Raw genomic sequence first — 26,934 nt, forward strand, 5'->3', positions numbered from 1 at the left:
TAATTGGCTGATTCTGTTACATTTCACCTGCCAGCTATGCTAGTTCTCCTTGATTACCTTCCTACTGCTGTTTTCCCTTCTCATTGCATTCCTGTTTAAGCCCAGGGGCATGCCACATAAACACAGTGCTCAGATGTGCACAGAACTGCTATTTCCTAGTTTACTTTTTTTTTCTTTAAAACCCAGTGCGTGGCGTGCACACCCACTTATGTAATGTAGAGTGCTAGGCAGCCTCAGACACACACCCTTGCTTAGCTTTGCTAAGCTAAGGGCAAACCCAAGCCACAGGGCTCCAATAAGCTTACAGTATACCTGACACCCCCCCCTGATGTCAGCTAACACTTAGGCTTGCACCATGGTATTGCTGAACTTATGCGGTTGGGTGCTGGCTAGCATTGAGGGGAAATCTGGGATTCAGTATCATTCCCCTCATTTGCCTAGGATTGCCTGCTAATGCATAGTTACAAGTCCCACACTGAGCCTTCCCCCTTAGCACCACTATTCACTGGCCATGTTTTCTTCTACCTGCCATTGAGTATAATGGCAAAATAGTGATTTTGGATACAATGCTTATTTTAGTTTTTTTTTTTTTTTTCGGCCTGATCCTGTTTGAGCGCCGCTGCCCTAAGCTTAAACAGCTGAAATCAGCTAAAAAAAATAAAAGTTATTTTTTTATTTTGGCAACTGTTTTCCATGCCAATGGCCATATATTTGGTCATTGCCATCCTTTACACATACTATACACCCTTTATTTGGAGCTGTCATGGCTCCGTTTTGTAGTTTGTAGATATGTATTCGGTTACTAACCAAGTACATTTCTGCACACTACACTAGTCCTGCACAGCCGGCTGCCAGCTTTCTGGATTGAAAATTTATTTATTTATTTATTTTACATTTGTTAACCGGGAGAGTCCGACTGGATACATGTCCATTTTCAGCGGAGGCCTGGGGAGAAAAGCTCCAAGTACATAACAGACATATGAACATTGTTAATGCAAAAAAAGGAAGATAGTTGAGTTCTAAATACAATATAAAGATACATCACATCTTGGGAAAAAAAATCAACAGCAGCATATAAAAAAAAAACATAGGTCAGTTACAAAGGCCTTGTTAAAAGCGTTAAGGATAGTGAGGTAAGAGAAGGGTAAATGATAGTGGTTAATCAGGTTTGGAACAGGGACATTGCCAGAGAGTTTTGAGCTAGGGTTTAAGCATTTTTTTGTATTGTAGGAGTGAGGGTTCTGAGGTGAGCATGGTCGGTAGGGAGTTCCACATTTTACCTACAAAGTTTGAGAATAGAGAATCCCCAGCAGGATTATTGGCTTTGGTAGTTTGAGCTAAGATCTTATTGGAGGAGCGTAAAGATTGCAGGTTAATATAGGGGTGAATGATGTTTTTCAGAGCTGGTGTTTTCTGGGTGATACAGTATCTGGTGAGCCGCTTTGAGTTGGTTGAAATGGAGTTGGCTGGAAAACTCTAACCACCCTAGTTGCTTCAAGTTAGTGCAGTGGTACGTTCTAAAGGTGGAATTTGTGGCAAATCTAGCTATGTGATTGTAACAAGAAGCAAGTTTGTTAAGGGTTGTCTTGTTTAGGTTTGTAAAGAGGGGGAGGCATAGAAAAGAGTTGATAGTAGGTGTGTGCTGGCAATTGTAATTTTAGCGTGAGGAGGAGAAAGTGTTTTACTTTATAGAGAGAGCCAAGCTTTTATTGACGGTTTTGATGGTAAGATTGAAATGGGTGTCAAATTTAAGGAGTTATCAATGGTAACACCTAATAGCTTTGTGTGAGCTTCTGGTGATATAGTGATTCCATTGAGGATGTAATAGAGAAGGTGGGGGAAGAGTCTTGTTAGTGGGTGAGAAAGTAAGTAGTTTTGTTTTGTTGGGGTTGAGAACTAGTTGTCGACTTGAGAACCATTTTTCTATTAGGTTGAAGGTGTCTTGGGTTGAAGCAGTGAGGTCTGCCAGGTTGGAGGCAGTGCTGATGATAGTCGAATCATCTGCATATTGAATGCATGTGGCATGGGGGGTGATTGTGGGCAGGTCATTAACAAAGATGGTGAAGAGAAGAGGGCCAAGAATAGATCCTTGGGGAACTCCAAGTGTAACAGGTAGGCATGTAGATAATTGTCCTGCCATAGAACAGCCTGTTGCCTATTGGACAGGTAGGATTGGAACCATTTCAGGGTGGAATTGCTGAGTGATAGTTTTTTAATGTATGGAGGAGTTGAATGTGGTTCACCATATCAAAGGCCTTGGAGAGGTCTAAGAAAAGAGCAGATGATAGTTTATTATTGTTTCTGAAGTTATTGATGGTATTATAAAAGGATAGTAGGGCTGATGTGGTACTGTGATTTGGCCTGAAGCCATGTTGGGAGTTAGCTAGAATTTTATTTTTGGTGAGGTGTTCCATCAGTTGTTTGTGGACACACTTTTCCATAATTTTGGCCAGGGGTGAGAGTATAGCTATAGGTCTGTAGTTGGTTAGCTCTAGTGAGCTACCACCTTTATGGAGAGGAATAATGTGGGACATTTTCCATATGGAGGATGAAGGCTTCTGACAAGGCACGGTTTATGATTATGGAGACGGATAGGAAATGGCCTCAGCTGCTTTTTGCAGAAACTCAGCTGGGAGAAGGTCAGCTGCTAGCTTAGTGGGTTTTAGTTTTTAAGAAGAGATGTTATAAAGGATATGGGTACTGGATCAAGGTAAATAGATGATCTGATGTAGTTGTAGTATTCTGCTGGCATGGGTAGTGGAGTGGGCTGGTTGTTTGTTTGAATTGTGTGGCCAGGGATTGTATAGTATCTGTGAAGAAACTATTGAATGTGTTAGCAATGTTTACAGGGCACTGTTGTTTGCAAGTTGTTGGAGTGGGGTGGTTGCCTGGCCTGGGTGCAGGAGCTTGTTTAAGCCTGCCCAGAATTTTGTGGATTATTAAGGTGTTTGTGTTGGAGGTGGAGGAAGAAGTTTTTTTATCATTTAAGATCATTCTTTTAGTTTCATTTCTAAGTTGCCGGAAGGTTTGGTGGGAGTGTGGGTCTTTAGAGGTACCATGTGATCCACATCTTGTTTCTAGATAGGATTTTGGATTTTGTTTCCTTAGAGAGCCATGGTGCGGTTTTGGTTTTAGTTCTAATGGACCGTATTGGAGCATGGGAATCTAGAATCTTGAGGAAGGTGGTGTTGAAGTAGATAACTGCCTCTTCAAGAGGAAGAGACTTGAGTATTGTCCAGTTGTGGGCTTTAAGTTCATTTTGAAAAATGGAGGCGTTGAATTTATTATTGTTCCTGATTTTTTTTTATGGTTTTAAGAAGGGGGGTGATTTTCTTGAATTTGATAACATAGGTGAGTAAGTGATCACTCATGTCCTCTGGGTGAGTACCTGCTGAGTACTGGTCAGGATCTTTATTAGTAAGGATCCAGTCCAGGATGCTGTCTTTGTTTTGGGGTTTACCTAGTCTGGTAGGAGTGGATATGAGCTGAGAAAAGCCATGTAGATTTATGCTGCTAGATGGGGAGCTAGATAAGAAGGAATTCTAATCAATGTTGAAGTCACCTAACACTATGGATTCCTGGGGGTGAGTTTGAGTTAACCAGTGGAGAAAGTCCTCTAAGGTTTTGTTATTATTGTTGCCTGGGGGGATGTAAATACATGCTATATTTATGCTTTTATGTTTGTTTGGTTGAAGTTTTACAAGTAGAATTTCGGCATTGTTTGTTAGGAGGGTTGTGGAGAGGCAAGGAGATTTGAAATGTATTTTGTAGAGTATGGCTACACCGCCACCTTTACGAGTTATTCGGTCTGCTCTTAGTATATCATACCCTGGTGGGATTATCTATGTGTCTTTCAGACTTGGTTTAAGCCAGGTTTCTGTGAGACATAGTAGGTCTGGGGAACAAGTAGCTAAAAGGGCATGTAGGTTGTGAATCTTATTGTTTACACTTCTGATGTTTAGATGACAGGTCAGAAGAGAGTTAAAGGGTCTAGAGTTTAGATTGAGAAGTGGAGGGAGGATAGGGTGGAATTACAATTGAGTGGAGGAAGGGCCAGGGTTGGGGTGGATATCACCATCTGTGGCTAGTCTGTGATTCAGAGTGGTAATGAATTTGAGGGCTTTGAGTAGAAGTTTGTAGTAATGTTTATCATTTGGCCTAATATTGGTAGGTTTGATAATTACATAGCGTTCGAGTTCTAACAAGGTGGGTGAGTAGGGAGTTGAGTCATGGCCTCTGTTGTTAATTATGGGTGAGGGGTTGGTTTGGTAGCCTGGGTGGTGGAAGCCTACGTAAGACCAGGTTTCATATAGGGTAGCTAGGTAAGGGACAAGTAGGAGGGGAAAAGGAGTTAGTATGATAAGCTTCCTGGGTGGTGTCATATTCCGTTTGATCTTAGAGGGCGGTAGTGAGGTACAGGAAGGTAGTGGACAGTGGGGTGAGTGGTTTGAGGTTATAAAAGCACAGTACTGGGGCGGGTGGGAATAGGGGGCAGGGGGGGGAGCGAGCGAGCACCAGTGAAGCGAAAGCTCATGAGCCGGGTTTACACTAAGCCACTAGAGCCCAGGTTTCAAGATGTAACTCCTGAATAATTAACTTGCAGGTGAGTAATCTCATCTAAACAAACACCAGGTTCAATTCCTATGCTTTGGGAGCTTGTTTTTACAATTTTATAGCAGTTTGCCTTAGTTTTAGAGTGTGTTCTGTAGTTTAAGTGGAGTATATGCAAACAAGCTTGGATTTTTTGTTTGGGTAAGCCTAGGGAGATTTGTGCTAGTGCTGAGGATCCTTAAATAATACTTTACTTTAAAGTCTATACTAAAATGACCAGATAATGACCTGTTTTGTTTTCACAGGTTGTGGGCAAAAGTAGAGTAGTCCTAAAAGGGCAGTTCTTTCTGCCTTACGCTGTGCAGGGGAAGACCTGGGAGGGATAGAGAGAGAGCTTGATTTCAGAGGCAGTCAGAAGCAGCTGTGTAGCTTAAACATTAGCCTACCCGAGGAAACCCCTAAACTATGTTAGTAAAATCTTCACATATCTTTACATATAGCATAAATCATTATAACACATTAGCATTTTACTGCAACAGTGCCTTATGACTGAGAGTCAAAGAATGTTGAATGTTGAATATCCTGCTTCTCAAAAAATATACAGAAGGCTCTCAATTTTCACTCTAATGAACAGCTCTGCAAAGAGCTTGTCATACTAAAGTCTGGTTACCAAACACATTTAGCTATAGAGACACAACTTAGCTTTAAAGAAACAAGTAGCTACAATATTCATGCCATTCAATACTGCATTATGTAGCTATGTTTTCACTAAGCCACTAGAGCCCAGGTTTCAAGATGTAACTCCTGAATAATTAACTTGCAGGTGAGTAATCTCATCTAAACAAACACCAGGTTCAATGCCTATGCTTTGGGAGCTTGTTTTTACAATTTTATAGCAGTTTGCCTTAGTTTTAGAGTGTGTTCTGTAGTTTAAGTGGAGTATATGCAAACAAGCTTGGATTTTTTGTTTGGGTAAGCCTAGGGAGATTTGTGCTAGTGCTGAGGACCCTTAAATAATACTTTACTTTAAAGTCTATACTAAAATGACCAGATAATGACCTGTTTTGTTTTCACAGGTTGTGGGCAAAAGTAGAGAAGTCGCTCGAAATACTAAAATGACCAGATAATGACCTGTTTTGTTTTCACAGGTTGTGGGCAAAAGTAGAGTAGTCGCTCGAAAGAGAAAATTCACCTCATTTGCATGGTTTTCACCTGCAAATGGGGTAATTTGCATACAGGAGCTGTGTCCATGCAGGAATAGTGCAGAAGCGCTCGTGCACTTCCCTGGAGCTTATTCCTAGATTGCACAGTGGCCATTTTGCCCCAGCACTATTCTTGCATACCGTACAGAGCTTGCTGAATCCGGGGGACAGTCAAAATTTAAATAAAGACATTTAGCATAAAAGAGTGAAACTGAGTCATTCAACTGTGTGTAAAAAGAAACATTATACTGTTATACAGAAATGCATATGAACACTTACTGAAGTGTATATACATAAGAACACAGTACAGTATCGTTTTTGTTGCATGGTATTGGAGGGGAAAAAGATATTCTTAATTAAGTGAATATAATGCATAGTAAATCTATAACCCATGAGTAATCGTACCAAATCATAGCACTTACATAAAAACTTAGAAAACTGTAGGTATGTCACTGTTCAAGATATCTCCTCTAAAAAAACATAAATTATGCAAATATTTTATATGAAACACATAATACAGGATGTGGAACACTTAATGCAATGCAATGGATACAATAGCACCCCCATAGAAAAAGCATAACCCATAAGAAAATATGTTTTCTTTAGCAGATTTCCTTATTACAATTCCACCATATATGTCAATGCAAGCATGAAGGACACTTATTCAATTTGGAATAGATAAATTATGCATTTTATAAGACAGAAATATGTCTCATGAGTAAAGGTAATGTTTAGTTTCTGGAAGCATTCAGCTCAGTTGTTAACCACTAGGGTGTGAGCTGAAGGGTGGTAATTAGTTCCTCATCAAATTATGATGCATATATCTGGAAATTGTTTCTATGTCAAAAAGGAGAGGGGGTGCAAAGACGTGTTTGGTACTTCTAGTCAAATCAAATTTATATATATGCATAGAAAGAGGGAGAGAAAGATCAAAGTAAAACAATAACCAAACTGAGAAGAAAGTTAGCCTTTTTAATAAAGAAGTTTCATAACTACCCAGAAATTTCACTTTGGCAGGTGAAATAAGTGTGGGTAACACTGACAAGACTATTTCAGTTAGAGTTTTGTTTAACATTTTTTAGTACCATATTTTAAAAAGAAGTAAAACAAAATATTTGTGGTTTGTCTTTGTCTAGGTATGGTATGAGTTGAATGGTAATCACTACTTCCTGGAATAAACAGGGACCAGTGCCTTCTTCAAAAATATTCAAGGTACATACTATGAAAAAGGGGTACGAGTTGAAAAGAACAGAGATTATGGATTCCAGCAGAGACCATCCCCTGGATTCAGCAAGCTCTGTAGTGCAAGAGCTACTGCAGGCAATATGGCTAACGAGCGATCCAGGAACGAGCTCCCGGGATGTCCATGAGTGCTCCTACACTATTCCTGCAAGGACACCACTGGTATATGCTAATTACCCCATTTGTTGGTGAAAACCATGCAAATGTGAATTAGTGATCAGGAAGCAGGCAGGCGTTTGTGCAGGAATACTGTAACCTGCAGAAATGTATTTGGTTACTAAATGGAGGCATGACAGCTCCAAAGAAAGCATGTATTCAATGTAGTATTTGGCCATTGGCATGAGAAATAGTTGCAAAATTATAAAAAATAACTTTTATTTTTTTTTACTGATTTCGGCCACTTAAGCGTAGAGCAGCAGTGCGCAAACAGGATCGGCCGGAAAATAAGAATAAAAGTGGGAAATAAGCTTTTAAACCCAAATCATCTTTTTGCCATGATAGTCAATGGCATGCATAAGACAACAATACCAGGGAATAGTGGCTGCTAAGGGGGAAGGCTCAGTGTGAGTGTGGTAACTATGAATTAGCATTCTGTTTTATGCAAATAAGGGGACTGATACTGAATCACAGAATTCCTCTCAGTGTTATCTTGCACCCAACCGTGTAGGTGCAGCAGCACCATGGTATAAGAGGCAGATTACCTCATAAGGGGGAGTGTCATGCATGCTGTAAGCTTAATGTTGCTCTGTGGCCGATGTTTGCCCTTAGCTAAGCACAGCTAAGGAAGGGGGTGTGTCTGGGGCTGCCTAGCAGTGTTTACATTTCCTAAACGGGTATGCGCATCTCGCACCAGGATTTAAACAAAAAAAAAAACAGGAAATAGCAGATCTGTTCACATCTGAGCACTTTGTATGCACAGCACGCCTCGGGGCTTAAACGGAAGACAATGGGAAGGGAAAACTGCAGTAGGAAGGAAATCAAAAAGAACTAGCATAGCTGGCAGGTGAAATGTATCAGAATCAACCAATTACACAGGCAGCAGCCCAGCCCAGCACGCTACTATAAACTATGCAAACACCTTTCTCTCTGGGTTTTTCCCACAAACTCTGCACCACGGGTGTACACAGCAGAGAAATGTTACTTGACATAACTAACAAAATGTTATGGGCTACTGTTGCTCTCATACATAATATGTGGAAGAGGCTGAGGGTGGTGAGGATGTGAATGCTGATGACCAACCCACAGTGAGGAGAAGGAGAAGAGTGTACAGACCCAGGGTAACCTACCAGGGGCTACATGAGCTGGAGATAGTGGAGCGCTATAGGGTGGTGAGGGACCTCCTACAGCAAATTGTTGAGCTGTGCCGGCCATGCCTCACACACAGAACCAACAGGGGGGAACCCATCTCAGTGGATACCAAGGTATGAGCAGGCTTAAAAATACTAGCCACAGGTAACTTCCAAAGGCCAACTGGGGATATCATGGGTATCTCACAGGCATCAGCATCCAAGGTACTCCACCAGTTCCTGGATTCCATGTCAGCACATGCCAGTGAGCACATATATTTCTTCAACACCCATGAGGCGTTGACCAGCAATATGCATCTCTTCCACCAAATAGCAGAATACCCAGAGGTAGTGAGTGGTATAGACTGCATGCACATACACATCAAAGCACCACCTGATGAGCAGGGTAGCATCTACATAAACCGAAAGGGCTTCCCCTCCATCAACTGCCAAGTCATGTGCGATGGCCCAGGGCATTACCTTGAATGTGTGTGTTGGCAGCCCTGGAAGCTATCACACACATCTGGCATATGACACAGCTGTACCAGTCATTTCCAGTGGGGACATCCCATATGGCCACCCAGTGGCGGATGCTGGTTACGCACTGGAGCCGTGGCTGATGACACCCATCAGAAATGCACATACACCTGAACAAGAACTCCATAATGAGGCACATGCACAAACCCGAATCATAACTGAGCATGTGTTTGGGATGCTCAAGTCATGGTTCTGCTGCCTGGACATATCCGGTGGAGCCCTGCAGCACTCTCCTGCTACATGTACACAAATGTTCATAGTATGTGCCATGCTACACAATATGATCCTGCGGAAACAGCTGCAGCAGGAACAGCACGGGGCAAGGCCACACAGCCCTCCTCCATTGCTAAGGCCATCACAGGCACAGAGAGACTCGAAGGAGGAGCAACCTGAGTCTGCCCATATAGGCAGAAGGAGATGTGCCCAGTATGCCCAGGCTTTGGCAAAGAGGCAACGCATACCACATACACTAACATAGTAGGGACCCAGGGAATGACAGCTCTCTCTGTCTCACACATACAGTAAAAGGGATGCCAAACATGACACTACCTGTGCTTTACAATGTATAGGGACTGTACTATGTGCATCCTACATAGTCAGCCCCCCAGTACCTTTATCAATACTGGCACAGCCACAAGGCAAGTCACTCTTCCCATCAATTGCTGAATGGAGTAATATGTTCTGATAGTTGTATCTATAGTATAAACATGAGCATGCAAGTTAATCGGGTGGCTGAATAGGATGGCAGCAGATAGTGGACACCTATATGGGCAACATGGAATCCATAAAAAATAACTGGTGTCAACATACTAGGCAGTACAAGACAAGGTGACAATTTCTACTGCAGTACATGTGGTGGCCCAAATATGTGTCCATAGGACACACACATGCATGTCAGTTAGGCTCACATACCCAACACCAGCCTCATCCAGCAGGACAGGTGTTGATGACCATAAAGAAAGGCTGGGCTAAGGCCTCCAATTGATGGCAATGTTGAACAGTCCTCCTAAAGACCTAAACAGACAGACTACAACAGTTCTTGCAATTGTATGTTAGTTCTGAAGGGTAAGAAGTCTGAAACTGAAATGTAGGTCAATAAAACGTAATATCTGTACTCCACTGATATGTCTCTAGTTTGCATGATAGGTCAGAATACAAAATAAAATGGAAGCAAACAGAGTACCTGAAATACCATTATAGTCATAGCAAATGTTTAATGTCATCAGGTGTGCCCCCCCCCCACAACCCTATGAAGAAATGCAGTAACATGTACATTTGGGTTTAATAACATTGAACCACAGATTACCTGGGCTGGCCCAATTGACAGGATAGATTGTTGCATGCGTACAATATGCAGGGGTCCATGTGTTAGGTTGTTGTGTTCAATATTGTCTGGAAGTGGTCAGCATGTAGGCATGGAGGGTTGTGTCTCAGTGGCATATGGCCAGTATTGTTGATGACAGAGCCATGTTCTGAAAGGTACAGTGCCAACCATAATGCTTCTCAGCAATACCCATGTCAGTATTCGTCCATACTCACTGTCCAGATGTCAATACCTGTCACCATCTGAAAGATGGACATGCCATGAATGTGGGCCCAGAGATGCACACAGTACACAGGTGGAAGTACCCTAGACAGAGTGTATAAAATGCAACTGTCAACTGCACACACCTTTAGAATTGTACATACAGGTTAGCAGCACATTAGTTGTCTGTGTAGTATGGAATACCGATGTAGCCTGGTCAATCAGTGGCAGACCACAAAAGGCACAGTTATGAAGTAATGAGAGGCTGTCTATGTCCCAGCACAAGGCAGCAGAAGGGGAATGTCCCAGATATATCTGAATCAGCTGCAATAAGCTTCCATATCACACATGCACTCAGCTTACCTGACCATCAGCCACAGGTTTATCACAGGTCATATCCTTGCTGTTGGGAATTAGTACAGTATGACCCCCACTTCTATATGGGAATACCCACAGAATGCAGCATGCTGAAGAGGTGTCCCATGCAGGTGTGACCCTAGCTGTAAGCAGCACCCTGCCAGCATCCAGACCAATGGATTGCTATGAACAGGAACTAATGCCATTAACACCTCACACACTTACCCTGTCACCCAAGGGGAATCCAATGGCTGGCAGCCTGGGAATGTAAGAGTGACAGAATGCACTGGCCTGCTACAGATGGAGTGCATCACTACCAAATGACCTACAGTCCTCTGTCAAAGGCCTGTGCCTCACCCGTACTGCCAATGTATGTTATCTCAGAGGTCCCAACTAACAACATAACACAGTCAACAGAACACAAATGCAAGGCCTAGTTGACAAATCCCAGTAGCATGCCCACCATGTCCTACAGCATGAACTGTGGACCAACCCCTAAATACCACTGGGATGAAGGGACAACTACAGGGATACTTCTCAGATATTGCTCGCATAATGTTCGGAAAAGGATAGAATAACAGAGTGGGAGAAGGTGTAGAAGCATGGACTTCATGGAGTGTGTGAAGTTTGAAACTCTGATGTGTGCCCATATGTCCCCTGCCTGCAAACCCAGTAATGAGTGGCTACAAACCTGCTTGTAAACTACAATGTGAAGGGGAACTTACCAGATATATGAGCCTTGCTCCTGGGTAACCTGTGTGAATCTGTACAGCTGAGAGGTATGGCCACAGCAGGATATTGCCATTCTCTTATGTAGATATATGTACAAGAGGGGATCCTCAGCCACCACAGTACCAAGGTGCTGGACCATTTACACAGACCCATCAGCAAGTGTCTGCATCTCCCTCTCCAGAATGGCATGAGTGTGCAAGAATATGTAAGCTGCAGTCCACAATACTGGACACAGCTTCATTCATCTTGTATTTCCCAGGAAATAACTGTGAGCAAATAAGTATATCTGTCAGTAGTTGATGACATAATACATCACAGTGTAAAACAGTACATATATCTGAATATCTCTGCTAACACCAACCATGTAACGCAAGCAGCACAGACATATTAGTTACAGTATCCCACTATCTGTCGCCCATTGTGACTCCATATTGTCAACCTATCTACAGGTATCCTGCAGAAACAGGTTGCTAGCTGTAGGTCTAGAATACCAAACCCTGGACTGGAGTACAACCTACCTGGAATGGATTCACACACTCAATACAGAAGGTCATACTGGGCATGCTCCTACACTTAGAGAAATGAAGCCCATGTCTGACAACACAGTGGACTATACATATCTCTCAGTCGCAGATGGCTGTGCACACACACACCACATTGTGCATCATTCATGCTTTGCACACACATTGGATAGGAATATTCACACATATCCAAAGCCAACACACTATAATATGTCAAACATACACACACAGAGATGTGGGGAAGAGAGAGACAGACAGTGACATAAAAATTTCCATCATGAGGCCTGTCCAACCCACCACACATTCAATTGGCCAATATCACATGATGTGCTGATGTCAATCACTGTAGACATTGCTTTTGGTAGCCCTCAACCCTATAGTGGCTGTGGCGCTTGTGATAACTGTGTAATATGATAGTACAAATCAATATTCATCTAGCATTTGTATACCCAGTCCTGTCAAATGTAAAGTTGTGTGTGACTGTTTGTTTCCAGAGGAATGGTTTATGGCCCATTCACACATACTGCACTTCCCATTGCCCATGTTAGCACTCCTGCTGATGTCAGTCACCTTGAAATAACCCTCTGGCCAAGTATCAGCCTTATAAGCTGTGTGGTACTTGCAATACATGTGTAATACTGTAGTATAGAACACTAGTTAGGTAGGAGTTTTAATCCCAGACATGGCAACTATGAAACTCTGTGTTTGTGTGTATGTGTGGAAATTAATGATTTTGAGGCCATTCACAGTCACTACACCTCCCATTGCCCTATTTTAGCATGCTTGCTGATGTCAGGCACTTTGAAATAATCCTTTTGACAAGTGCCAGCCACGTAAGCTCCACGGCGCTTGTAATAACTGTGTGATGCTATACTGTAGCATACTAGTTAGGTAGGAGTTCTAATCCCAGGTATGGCAATTGTGGAGCTGTGTGTGTGTGTGTGTGTGTGTGTGTGTGTGTGTGTGTGTGTGTGTGTGTGTGTGTGTGTGTGAGTGTGTGTGTGTGTGTGTGTGTGTGTGTGTGTGTGTGTGTGTGTGTGTGTGTGTGTGTGGAGATGAATGATTTTGAGGCCATTCACAGTCACTACACCTCCCATTGCCCTACTTTAGCATGCCTGCTGATGTCAATCACCTTGAAATAACCCTTTGGACAAGTACCAGCCCCATAACCTCCATGACGCTTACGATAACTGTGTAATGCTGTAGTGTAGTATACTAGTTAGATAAGAATTCTAATCCCAGACATGGCAACTGTGAAACTGTGTGTGTTTGTGTAAGGGTGTGTGTGTGTCTTTGATGAGACCTGATTTTATGGACATTAACACTTACTACTCTCCCATTACCCCTTCTTTAGCACTGCTGCTGATGTTAGTCACCTTCCAAGATACCTGTGGAGAGCAATCCAACATATAAGCTCTGTGGCACTTGCAATAACTATACTATAATGTAGCATACTAGTTAGATAGGAGTTCTAATCCCAGACATGGCAACTGTGAAACTGTATGTGTTTGTGTGAGAGAGTGTGTGTGTGTGTCTTTGATGATAACTGATTTTATGGACATTGACACTTACTACTCTTCCCTTACCCCTCCTTTAGCACTGCTGCTGATGTTAGTCACCTTCAAAGATATCTGTGGAGATCTCTTCAACATATAAGCTCTGTGGCACTTGCAATAACTGTGTAATAATATAGTGCAGCTTACTAGCTAGATAAGCGCTCTAATCCCAGAAGCAGCAACTGTGAAACTGTGTGTGTTTGTGTGAGAGAGTGTGTGTGTGTTTCTTTGATGATACCTGATTTTATGGACATTGACACTTACTACTCACCCCTTACCCCTCCTTTAGCACTGCTGCTGATGTTAGTCACCTTCAAAGATACCTGTGGAGAGCTATCCAGCATGTAAGCTCCATGGCACTTGTGGTAACTGTGTAATACTATAGTGTAGCATACTAGTTAGGTAGGAGTTCTAATTCCAAAGCTGGCAACTATGAAACTGTGTTTGTTTGTGTGAAAGATTGTGTGTGTCTTTGATGATAACTGCTTTTATGGACATTGACACTTACTACTTTCCCCTTACCCCTCCTTTAGTACTGCTGCTGATGTTAGTCACCTTCAAAGATACCTTCGGACAGCTCTCCAACATGTAAGCTCTGTGGTGCGTGCCGTAAATGTAGAACAATGTAGTAGCAGTAACTACATAGGTATGGGTTTGAATCTCATTTGTGGCAAGTGGTTGTGTGTATACATATGTATGTCTGTACCTCAAAGATTTTGGCCCCAGTACACATCTCAGAGCCTGACTTTAGCAGTCCTACAAATATCATCTACCTTAGAAGTACCTGTTTCTAACCCTAAACCATGTAAGGTCAGTGTTGCATGTGGTAAATGCGTAACATAATGGTCCATAAAGATTGTTAGATAGAGGTTTGAACCTCACCCCTGGCAAATGTAAATGTGTGTGTAGGGTAAAATAATTCTTGGGATCTCTCACCTACTACATCACACAATGCCAGTGTTTACAAGGGCTGGTGATGTTCCTCACCTTAGAAGTACCTTGGGACAACATCCATCTTGTAAGCTCCATGGTGAGTGTGGTAAATGTGTTACACTGTAGTAGCAATACCTAGCTAGGTAGGGATTTGAATCTCAATATTGGTGTGTATGTGTGTTTCATCAGTATCCTGTGTGGTGGTTGCTGTGACTGTGTAATAGCAGGATCCATTGGGGGGCAGGTTTTGTTAAATTATTACGTTGAGGACCTAGTATATGTCACAATGTCCACCTTACAAGGACAACAGATGTTAAACACCAGAGAGGTTGGTGAAGACAATCCATAGCCCTACATGTGACATTATGGATTGAACAATATAGGCAACCCTTCTATTACTCAGAGTACACTCTTTACCCACGTCTCATACACAAATACACTTGGCTAGGCAACAACTACTATACTGGTAGTTCCCTGCATATTGCCTCACAGATAATAACCACAGTGTGATTGCAGTGGATTACATGCCTGGTAATCACAACAGTGCCACTGACATCAGAAATTACTTTGATGTGTTACATCTCCTGACTGAGTATGTGTTATCCAGCAAGTAAAAGGACATGGCACCCTGTTCCATCCCCTGAGTAGACAAATAAATGTGTACAGTGGCCCTTTTGCTATGTTCCCCACTGGATGCCTGCAACAGCTGTAGAGTTTGCAAACATAAACCACAAAGGGAATACCATGCCTTATACACATTCCCTGTATGGACAGACACCACTAACTTCACTGAATACCAATATCATGCTGTCAATGTAGGTGCAAGCATGACATCAGTTACATAGCCAGGTCTCACCAAATGAGGTCAGGAATGCTACATCGGAAGATAACAATCTGTCCACACAAAATGGCCCAGAGACCTCACGTACACTTTAACACACATCAAAGAACATGCGTGTGGGACATGTGCACAACCCAGACACTGTCCATGTTATGGAATATAGATCACATACATGCAAAGCAGTACACATCACTGGCCACCCACAATAGTAACCCAGATGAGTGGATGGTGAATACAATACCCACCCCTGCGGACCACTCCAGGGACTATACCCCTGAGCCACACTGGGGACTATTGTCATGTGGCCTGATGCCAAGGTATTCCATTGGCCTAGCCTTGTGCAGCCTTCAGGCCCATTCACCTGCTACACACCTGTGAAGCAATGAACCTATGCATCTCAGTACTGGCAAGTGTGTGTGTGTGTGTGTGTGTGTGTGTGTGTGTGTGTGTGTGTGTATGTGTGTGAGTGGAGATGAACGATTTTGAAGCCATTCACACTCACTACACCTCCCATTGCCCTACTTTAGCATGCCTGCTGATGTCAGTCACCTTGAAATAAGCATTTGGCCATGTTTCAGCCCTATAAGCTCTGTGGCACTTGCAATAACTGCGCAATAATGTAGTGTAGCAAACTAGTTAGGTAGGAGTTCTAATTCTGATCCTGCCAACTATGATAATGTGTATGTTTCTGTGAGAGAGTGTGTATCTTTGTTGACACCTGACTTTGTGGGCATTCACACTTACTACACTTCCCTTACCCCTCCTTTAGCATTGCTGCTGATGTAATTCACCTTCAAAGATACCTTTGGACAGCCCTCCTATATGTAAGCTCCGTGGTGTGCGCAATGACTGTGTAACACTGTAATAGCAATGCATAGCCAAGTAGGGATTTGAAACTCAGTACTGGTAAGTGTGTGTTTGCTTGTGTGTCATCAGTATCCTGTGTGGGTGTTAGGGTGTTTGCCTAATGACAGGATAAATTGCGGTGTGGGATTTGCTACATCATTATATTGAGAACCTATATGTCTCAATGTCCACATTACAAGGCCAAAAGTTTTCAAACACTGTAGAGGTTGTTGTAGACAATCCACAGGCACAAATGTGTACAGCCATGTACAATTGCTATGTGATAGTATGGAGTAGTAAACAATATAGGCAACCATTATAATACCCAGATAATACTCTCCACTCACGGATCATACACAGACACTCTTGGCTCTTACTCCCTTCCTTTCTTACTTTCTCTCTGTCTGTCTGTCTGTCTCTCTCTCTCTCTCTCTCTCTGGTGGATGTGGAAAAGTAGATCTGTTTTGCATAGGCAGCAGCTTGACTTTTGTAGGTAATGCTCATGATCAGCTGATGGCCTGTGCATGCATTGGAGTCCTCCACTTGCTAATTGCATGTGGAACAGCTGTGGTATCATTCCTATAGCCAATTGCATGGAAACACACTCCTATAACTATGCACTTCATGTGGGTGTTGGCCCTTTTCCTTCACTGTGAGCAGTACTTTATGTGGGTGTCTGAAAAACAGCATCACATAGGGTAGTTAGAAATACCTCTTACAACATACACTGTGGAGACAGGTCAACAAACAGGAGGGTTGCTCCAGACATGGGGACAGAATGTAAGTATTTCTGTTCTACATTTGAAGTAATGTTGGTTTAATAGGGTTTGTGTGGATATGGCTGTTCTACATGATTTAAAATCTGGCATGACAATGTTATGTGGTTGAGGAAACACTCACCTGTACGGCTATCTGCAGAATGGCCAGAGGTTGGAGTCTTAGATGTGGTGTGTTACTCACACATTTCCTATCTTTAGAAATGCAGTAGCATACTCTGGTGATTGCAGTCAGTACATGGTGACATCCATGTGAGTTACTCACTTCATATCCCTCAGAAGAGATATGTCTTAACAAACCCTGTTACACCAGGAATTTTCTCAGTTTATCACAGCAATATGCCAATACTGGCCCTGTGTTTGTGCCGCTGTCAGCCAGGTCTGTTACCCTTTGTCGATATGTCATGCAGTAAGAGGTGCATATGTACAGTATATCATTATTTACTGACATCATTCTTGATAACAAGCCAGTGATATATCAGACTGCTAGACATGTTATGTATAGTAGGCCTTATATTTGAGAACAAAACCTGGACATTCTGTTGTAGTCTGTACAGTAGTGTGGTCTGTGTACTTATGGTGATTGTTAAGAGTTTCAGTATTGTGTAGCAGTGGTTCCCCTTCACAAGATCAAATGGATGGAAGCTCGAAATTCATAATCTCGAGACCAGAATCCTGAACTTCCATTCACTCTAAATTGTGAATGGGAGCCTTAGGTTTAAAAAAATAAAATGTTAACTTACCTTACTGCAGGGGACCAGGTCCCCCTGCACCCTAGCAGTTTAAATGTGAATGTTCCATGACTGCACTATAGCGGAGGAATGGAAAATCTTCAGTTTTGCGCTTACGCGTATAGTGCAGAACGGGAGATTTTCCTTTCCTTCACTATACTGCAATCTCGGAGTAGGTATATTTAAGTAGGGGGTGTGGGGGCACAGCCCCCCACGTGGAGGGTGCAGGGGGGTGAAGCCCCCATGCAAAAACATTTGAAAGGTGTTAATTTTTTTTGTCCCATTCATATGTTCGAGTTTCTCTAAATTCGAGATTCTGGTTTCGAGTTTATGCCTTTCGAGGTTAGAGAAATTCAATCATATGAAGGGGAACCATAGCAGTGTATTGTGAATATGTTACTTGGCCTGTGTACAGACTGTGGGAGATGTCAGTGTTCTTGGTCCTGCTCTGTCTGACGTTGCATGCTGCTCAGGTTTCCGTTACCCTGTCAGCATATATGTTTGTAGGACCAGACTGAGACATGTCCCATACCACAGTCAGGCAACAGACTACACTCTGAATTGGGCCAGTATATGTAGGGTTAGTGCGTGAGTGGCAAATATGAGGATGGTTTTGTTCACACAATCCATATACTGTACTATTAATTAGGCTTACCATATGTGACTGTGGCTGTGTTCAGATTGGCTGTGGGTATGCACTTTCACATTGGTGTCTGTTACTCTGTGCTGTTACCTGCCTGTAGTGCCTGCTATATTTGCAAGTACATGTGTATTCCCCCATAGGAAACTTGGGTCTTGTTGTGGCAGTCTGCCTGTAGTTTACACAGTGCTTTGTGACATGCCAGCAGCTCAGTGTATGTACCTAGTGTGATGTAATGTCCAGATATTTGTCAGATGTACGGTTGCCTGGACACCATATGTGTTGTGTATTTCTGAAAAAGCAGTGGGATGCTGTGAAGATGTATGTCACTACCTAGTGGGAAGTATTTGGGCTGGGGACCTCTGCTCCTCCAGTTAATATGTGTTAGGACAGACAGGAGGGTGTGAATGCATCAACTGTGTGAGCTTATCTATTCCACTACTTGTGTGATATCCCCATTTTCATGGCTGTAAACATCCCTTTTGTCAGGCTTGGTCCACACGTCTTGCACTAAGGAGTTCTGTGTATACCTCTAAACTGACCAGATTGGGTCAGACTGTACATGTTTATTGGTCATATTTCTGCTGTATTCCACAGGATCATTACTGTGATTTGTGTGGTACTTCACTATGATGCTTTTATGATGTCTGTTAGTAAATGATGGTGTACATGTCAGTATCAGAAGTGACTTCCTACACAACATGTCTGTTGACACAACCCTTGTTACTGTAACAACATTTTACATTTATACCTGCAATACTTACATTACATTCCCTTGCAATAAGAGGTTGTGATTTATGGTGCTGGGGTATGACTCCACTGCATGTTATGGGCATATGCTATATATACATACATATATGTATATATATATATATATATATATATATATATATATATATATATATATAGTTATATATATAGATATGTATATATATATATATATATATATATATATATATATATACATATATATATATATATATATACACCCACACACACACACACACACACACACACACACACACACACACACACATATATATATATATATATATATATATATATACACATATGTATGTGTATATGTATGTACATGTATACATATATCTACATATATACATATGTATATATATATATATATATATATATATATAAAATCCTTGTTATGTGCAAACATGAGTGTTGTATATACCTTCCGGGATGTATCACACCATATTTATCTGATATGTGTATATCTGGATATAAAAACATGATTGATTCAACACTATTTTCACTTACAAGTCCTAAACAATTGTAGTAGTCAAAGCAGTTGTTCACTACTCTTCAGTATGTGTACTGAATGATATATTTGAAAAAAAAACAACACACATCATCAGAGCTCTGATGTCTTAGTGTTTAACTGCTGTGACTATAGTGTACAGGATTCAAAACCTGCAAGGGCTGTTTATTTTGTTGCTAGGCAGAACAAGGACTGTTGGATAAAGAGTGGATAAGGCAGTTTTGAGCAGCTTTAAGCAGGTTTGCGTTGGTTTGGGCAACTGTAAGCTCAGCTAATGTGCAGTTAAATGAAGAGGCGCTTTCACCATGTAGGCTTCACTTACCAGTGTACAATTCTGCTTAGCATTTACATTTAAGCAATGCTTGCACCTGGTAAGCATAACCCAGCCCTGGTAACCAGTGATCACATTCAAATCTGATAAAATAGCAGGGTAATGACATCTTTAATAAATGTATTTAATTCCATGTACATAACATGCTTCTATGTGCTGTCATTACAGTAGTAAGGGGTGTGAGTATACTGTATGGGACACCTGCGTATACATGGATAGTACAACAATCTTTTCTCTTTGTATGTGTTTCATACATGGGTAGTATCCCAGGCTATATGCAGTCACACTTGCATGTATTGTATCATTGCATTACTACATTTAACAGTGCTTTTCCAAGTAAGAGTAGATTGCAGTACTGGAACCATACACCCCTGCATGCAAAGCTGGACTCTGAGTACTGACTATCTTGTTCTTGGTGTGTGAGCTATATGTTATTGAGTATCTTCTATTGGATATTGTTCTGATATGTGGCTATTAACTGTAGACTACTATGTTTTTAGGACATGTTATTGAGGGCTGCTGTCATGTAGTAATGGCATCCCTATTAGTTTCAGATGTGTATCTGTCAAAACATTCATCCTAATGCATAACCTGTTGGCTAGCTGATTTCTGTCTGTCCTCTGTACAAAAATGCAGATGTCAGGTATCCATCTTGGCTGCTTACAGGCAATCTGTGATTGACTGACACTGACATGTCTGCACAGCTGTGTTATGAATGCCACAGCTAGGAAACCCCACCCTGTATGCACCACATGCCATGGATACCTCAACCAGACTACCACAGTCAATAGAACATGCTTGGGTACAGGACTCTAACCCAGACACTGGCTATATTATGTAATATATGTTGCATACATGTCAATTGGAGCACCTCACTGGCCCTCTGCAAGAGAAAACTAGATGACTGGATGTTGAATTTAACTGTCACCCTGGGGATAATTCAAGTGGCATTGGTTGATAGATGGCCTGCTGACAAATGTCAGGTGGCATGATACCATTGTACCCACATGCCCTACTCTTCTCATCTCTCCATGGACATTAGCCTGGTACACACCTAGGAACACCTGCATCTATGGAACCCAGTACTGAAAAATTGTCAGTGTGCATTACTGAGAATAACAGTGTCTGTGTGTTTGTAAACTTGTAGTTGACAATACCCTGAGGTCCTTCTCACCCACTCACCCCCCCCCCCATTTGCATACTTAGATAACGGCTGCTGTAATTGATGTTAAATGTACCTTGTTACACTCTTCACCATATGGGCTACCTGTATCTTCCAGTACCAGCATAACACTGTTCTACAAATGGGTATATAGGCTTGGGTTACCCTCTGACTCCAAGCAAGTGTGTGTATGTGTGTGAGTGTGAATATTTGTAGGAGACAGCATTCTGAGGCCACATTCTCCAAATACAATAAACCTTGCCATACATTATAAGTGATAGTGATGTTGCTGACATTAGGAGAGCCATGACAAACCCTCACCCTACTATCCCTGCGGCATGTGCAATAAATGCATGTCCCTGTAGTAGCACTAATTAGATAGACAAGGGATTGTATTGCAGTCCTGGTCAATGTGTAATTATTGGTATGTCAGAGCATTATCATGGGTTTCAGGGAGTACAATATCCAATGTGGGGTGTGGGTGCTGGGTATACTATCTTTACACCATGGTAACCCCAGGGGTGTATGGTTCCAGTACTGCAATATCCCAAGGTCCACTGTATGAGGACTGTTGTTACCATCAGCCATACAGGTAACTGATTACACTATCCAGCCCAATGATGCATGTGCTATGTGCAAAATCTCTATAACAGAATGGACTCACTGACAAGTTAGCACTGCTAAACCCAGGTCTGACAAATGTGTCTATGGCTGTATGTGTTTGTCAATGTGTATATGACAGTAGTCATAATATGTATTGTTTATTAACACCCAGTACATTCCTCATTACCATACTGTACAAGGCCTGGTGATGCTTTTCACTTAACAGGAAACTCAGGACATACCTCATCCTAAAAGCTATGTGGTATGTGCAATTAAAGCCAAACACATTAGTAGCAATAAGTACCTAGGTAGGGTTGCTATTCCCGGTGTTACCAAGTAAGTGTATGTGTATGTGAAGGGATCTACTTCAGTTTAAAGAAAATATATGTCCCTGGAGATCATTTGTTCGAGAACTAACTGGCTAAAGGTAACATTTCAAAGCAATCATCTTGTGGAAATACTGTTAAATAAAAACAAAATGATAACAACACAGGAGGCTCAGATGCAAAAAGTTTACTAGTATACACCAGGAGGCAAAATACCATACAATACAAGTATAGAGTTTTGTCTGACATGATATAGGAAATACACTATGTTATATAGTCATACATTCAAGCTGTGCCCACCTTACTGACGTGGTTAGTCACAGGGTACCTACATCACTATGGTCTACAATATTCTATTCATAAGAAAAAGCTGATGTTATACATTTTAAAAGTTTTCCCATGAGAATAATACAGCCTTGCAAAGCACCTGGTTAGTTATAATTTATTCTTTCAAGGTTTCAGTCCTGCTCGAATACAATAGTCAGTTCAGTCTTGTAATGCACTTCTTTGTTCTTCTTGCAACATTACTTTAGCAGCTGTGCTTTATCTCTGATAATATCCACAAGGCCAATTATCTCAGAGGAAGGAAAAAGGATTTTCAATGCTTCATACATTTAATTTTCCTGACCCAGCAGATAATCATTAGTGAAAAACATAAGCTTGCTGAGCTGGCTACTGCCAGGGTCAGAGTTCAAATACACTGCAGCTCCAAAGCTTCAAGCAATTACATGTAAAATCATTCTTATTGCCATATTGTAAATAGAATAAAATGCATTATATTCTATTTGCTTTTAAACTAGCACTTTATATATGTTCAAATACATATTTTTCTAACATTTTCCTCCCTTTTAATACTTTTTATTCTATTTGGAAACATAAACAATATCATATCATTTCCTAGCCTTCTCCTTTAAGGACTTTCAACTAGGCAAGTCATTTGGTTTATATTTCGGAAAGAGGTTCGTCTGGAACCAATAGCTCCAGTTCAATGTCTTGGTACAAAGTTTCAGTTACAGATATATCAACAAAATCTTTGACTAATCTTTTTATACAGGGGATCCCACAACAGACACATGCTCCTAATAGGAGCAGACCAACACAAATAGCAATCAAAATATTCATTAGGATAGAACCCCACCCACCAAATAGACTCTGGAAAAAGTATGTCAGTGGGTTTGGGCCTGGTTCCGTCATGGCCGATACCTGCAGTATTACCTCTAGGTGATCATTGATCTCATGTCGATTGTCTGGTATGAACGCACAGCATTCTTCTTTGATAAGCACGCACGTACCACCTCCCGCCACTAGGGTGAAGTCAAGAGCCATTCGATTTTGTAGCACAACAGTTCTCATTGCATTCAGTTCATCAGTCACTAGTTCGAGAGCGGAAAAAGTTGCATTACTCATTACTTCGAGAAGATTTGACAGTTTTCTCAGCTCCCAGATCGATTTGACTGCTCCATATGCTGGAAGTATTCCAGCCCGAGATATAACACTGTCACTCAAGTCCATATGAGTCAATTTTTCTTTATCTTTCATGGAATGATGATCCTTCCAACCAGCTTCGATTTTTCCCATTGGATTTACAGGTTTTCCGATTGGATTCTCAGGTTTCCTGGCTACATCTCTTACATTTCATATCTTACCTAGAGGTAATTCTGCAGTATGCCTTATAGCTGGAACCAGATAACCCAAAAAACAACTGCCGGACCAATTCTCAGGTAGCCATTTGTATGCTTTTTTCCCACAAACAAAATAACAGTTTTCTACTTTAGTACTGATGCGGGTTAACTCTGAATGAAACATTTTCTTGTCTATAACAGACAATTGTTTATGCAACTCAGGATTTCTCTGCACATCTCTTAATGTTGTTTTCATTAAGCTCAAATATGAATAATAATTTGTGCTACAACTAGTAGTTTTATCTTTAGTCTTAATATAGCATTTATAAGATACAGTTATGTTACAGTTACTCCAACCCACTTGGAGTGTATCATTTTTATAGAAACAAACAATTTCTCTCTGTGTAATAGGCAAATACAATGCAATCTTGTCCTGTGATCTCACAGAACCTGTATCAAAAAGTAAATTTTCCCAAGTCTCATTTATCCCCAAGGGGACAGCAGACATCAACAGTCCTCCATATGCTGTTGGAATAGCAGTACAAACCCAGCAGTTTGAAATGTTCATAGTCTCTACATATACACGCTTCATAGCTAGGTATGTGTTAAAGTTTGGATGCCAGTCTATAGACAGTTCATTACGTTTCTCCGCTTTCATTTGTGTGGTTATATGTAGGAAGAACCACAACAAAAGGAAAGTCACCACAATCATAGTCAATAAATGTATAGTTAGCAAGATGATTAAACAATATCTTCAGGGTTGATCCGTATTTTTACTCATTTTGCTCTTGGCCATCCTGCCTTTGTTGTGTGTCAGTCACAAAATGTTTATCAAGCTGAAAATTCTTTACCGGTTTACAGTGCGTCAGGTGGACCCATGACGACCTCTCAGCAACTTTGACTGCAGCAGGCGTCACCAACAGTACCTGGTACGGTCCTTCCCACTTCGGCCTTGTCCAGTTCTTCCTCTTCGTGACCTTCAGCCACACCCAGGACCCTGGGGTTAGCACCGCTTCCAATGGTCTGGTCTGTCCTCTATCTGAAAAAGAGTTCAACTGCAAAACAGTTTTATTTGTTAACAGTTTCCTCATGTAACTAGCTAATGAGCTGTCAGCCTCTAGCTCTGCAGGCATGAGAACTTTCCACTGTGGCACATAATATGCCCTTCCAAATATCACTTCAAAGGGGGTCAAACCCTTTACATTTGGAACTGTTCTCATGCTCAGCAGTGCCAAAGGCAAACAGCAAATCCAATTCTTCTGTGTTTCATTTATTAACTCCCTCAACTTGCTTTTTAAAATTCCATTGTACCTTTCCACCAGTCCTGCAGACTGTGGGTGGCAAGCACAATGATTCTTCAAGGAGATCCCAAAGAATCTCCCAAGTTGGTGAATCATCTGATTAACAAAATGTGTCCCATTGTCACTATAGATTCTTTCCGGTATGCCAAATCTAGGAATTTTTTCTTTTATTAGGGCTTTTGCCACTGTTGCTGCATCCGGATTTTTAATTGGAAAAGCTTCTACCCATTTGGAAAACATGTCTATAATTACTAAACAGTATTTTTTTCCCTTCACATTTGCTCAGTTCTATGAAATCCATACAGATAGTATGGAACGGATATGGTGGTATAGGAAAACTCCCTTGCTTGGGTTTGAATGCTCCTTGTGCATGATGTTTGTTACAAATATGACATGCTGCACAAAATTTTTGTGTAAAGTTCGTGAATCCATATGTTTGGAATATTCGATTTACTAACTGTACCATCCCCCCTGTTGAGACATGGCTCTGCCCATGGCTCAACAAAGCTGCATATCTAAATAAATTAGACGGCAATATTGGCTTTTTCTCTTTGGAGATGTACAGTCCATTTTCGAGGATTGCACCTCGTTTCTCCTATTTCTGTTTCTCAGCTTTTGTAGTTAATGTCTGCATCATTTTTAACATTTCTAAATCTAAAATCTCAGAGGGTTGTAATTCCTCATTCAAAAATAAAGTTTCTGAGTCTGAGGCTGCTTGCTTTGCAGCTGCATCAGCTCTTGCATTTCCTTTTGAAATTGCATCCTGTTGTTTTGTATGGGCTAAACATTTACAAATAGCTACTTTAGTAGGTAACTGAATAGAATCTAATAAGTTCAAAATAAGTTGTGCATGATTAATAGGTTTGCCTGTAGATGTTATCATTCCCCTATTTTTCCATTTCTGTGCAAAAACATGCACTGTAGAGAAAGCATACTGACTGTCAGTATATATGTTCACACATTTGTCTTTCACTAGAGTGCAAGCCCGTGTTAAGGCTATCAATTCTGCTGCTTGAGCAGACAGATTATGCTGTAAGGGTTGGGCTTCTAAAATCTCTGTATCTGTGACTACTGCATACCCTACTAGATTTTTCCCTGTAGGACCCTTTCTGCATGAACCGTCCACATAAAATGTCACCTCGGCATCATCCAAGGGCATATCAGTGAGGTCTTGTCTGGGCAAAGTTATTTGCTCAATTTCCTGCAGGCAACTGTGTGGTGTGCCATCCACAGGAGTTGGAAGTAACGTTGATGGATTTAATGTTGTACAACGTTCAATTACCATATGAGGTTGGCTCAGCAGTATAGTCATACATGAAAGATGTCTAGCAGGAGATAGGTATGCTATTTTCTCTTGCAGTAAAATTATTGCGACTGCATGAGGCACTCTCAATGTGAGAGGGTGGAATAACACCACTGAGGCCGAAGCCTGTACCGCCATTGCAGCTGCGACTACTGCTTGCACACAGTGAGGCAATGATCGTGCCACTGGATCTAACTGTGATGAATAGTAAGCTATGGGGCGTTGCTTATTCCCATGCTGTTGTGTCAGAACTGACGTCATATATCCCTGTTTACAATCTACGGTTTGAAAAAATCTTTTGTGGTAATTTGGTAGTCCTAAAACTAATGATGAAGCTATCAATTGTTTTAGTCTGCAGAAAGCTGTTTCTGCTTCAGGTGTCCACTGTAATACATCTTGTGCTGCCATTGGTGTTTTATATATTAAATCGGCCAATGGAGCAGATTCTAAAGCATAGTTTGATATCCAGCTTCGACAAAAGTTAGTCGTTCCCAAGAAGGACATCATTTCCTTCTTGGTTGCTGGTTTGGGTGCTTGCAAAATCGCTGTTTTTCTGTCTTCGTCTAGTATCCTACCTTCATTGGATATTACATATCCTAGGTATCTAACCTGTTTTCTCCAAAGTTGTAACTTGCTTTTGTTTACTTTGTGTCCTTGTGCTGCTAAAAATTTCAATAATGCTATTGTATCTTCCCTGCATTGATGTTGGGTAGGGGCTGCTAGCAAGATGT

This window comes from Protopterus annectens, chromosome 1.part0 (assembly GCF_019279795.1).
Source record: "Protopterus annectens isolate FY-2018-M chromosome 1.part0, PAN1.0, whole genome shotgun sequence".
Classification (NCBI taxonomy): domain Eukaryota; kingdom Metazoa; phylum Chordata; order Ceratodontiformes; family Protopteridae; genus Protopterus; species Protopterus annectens.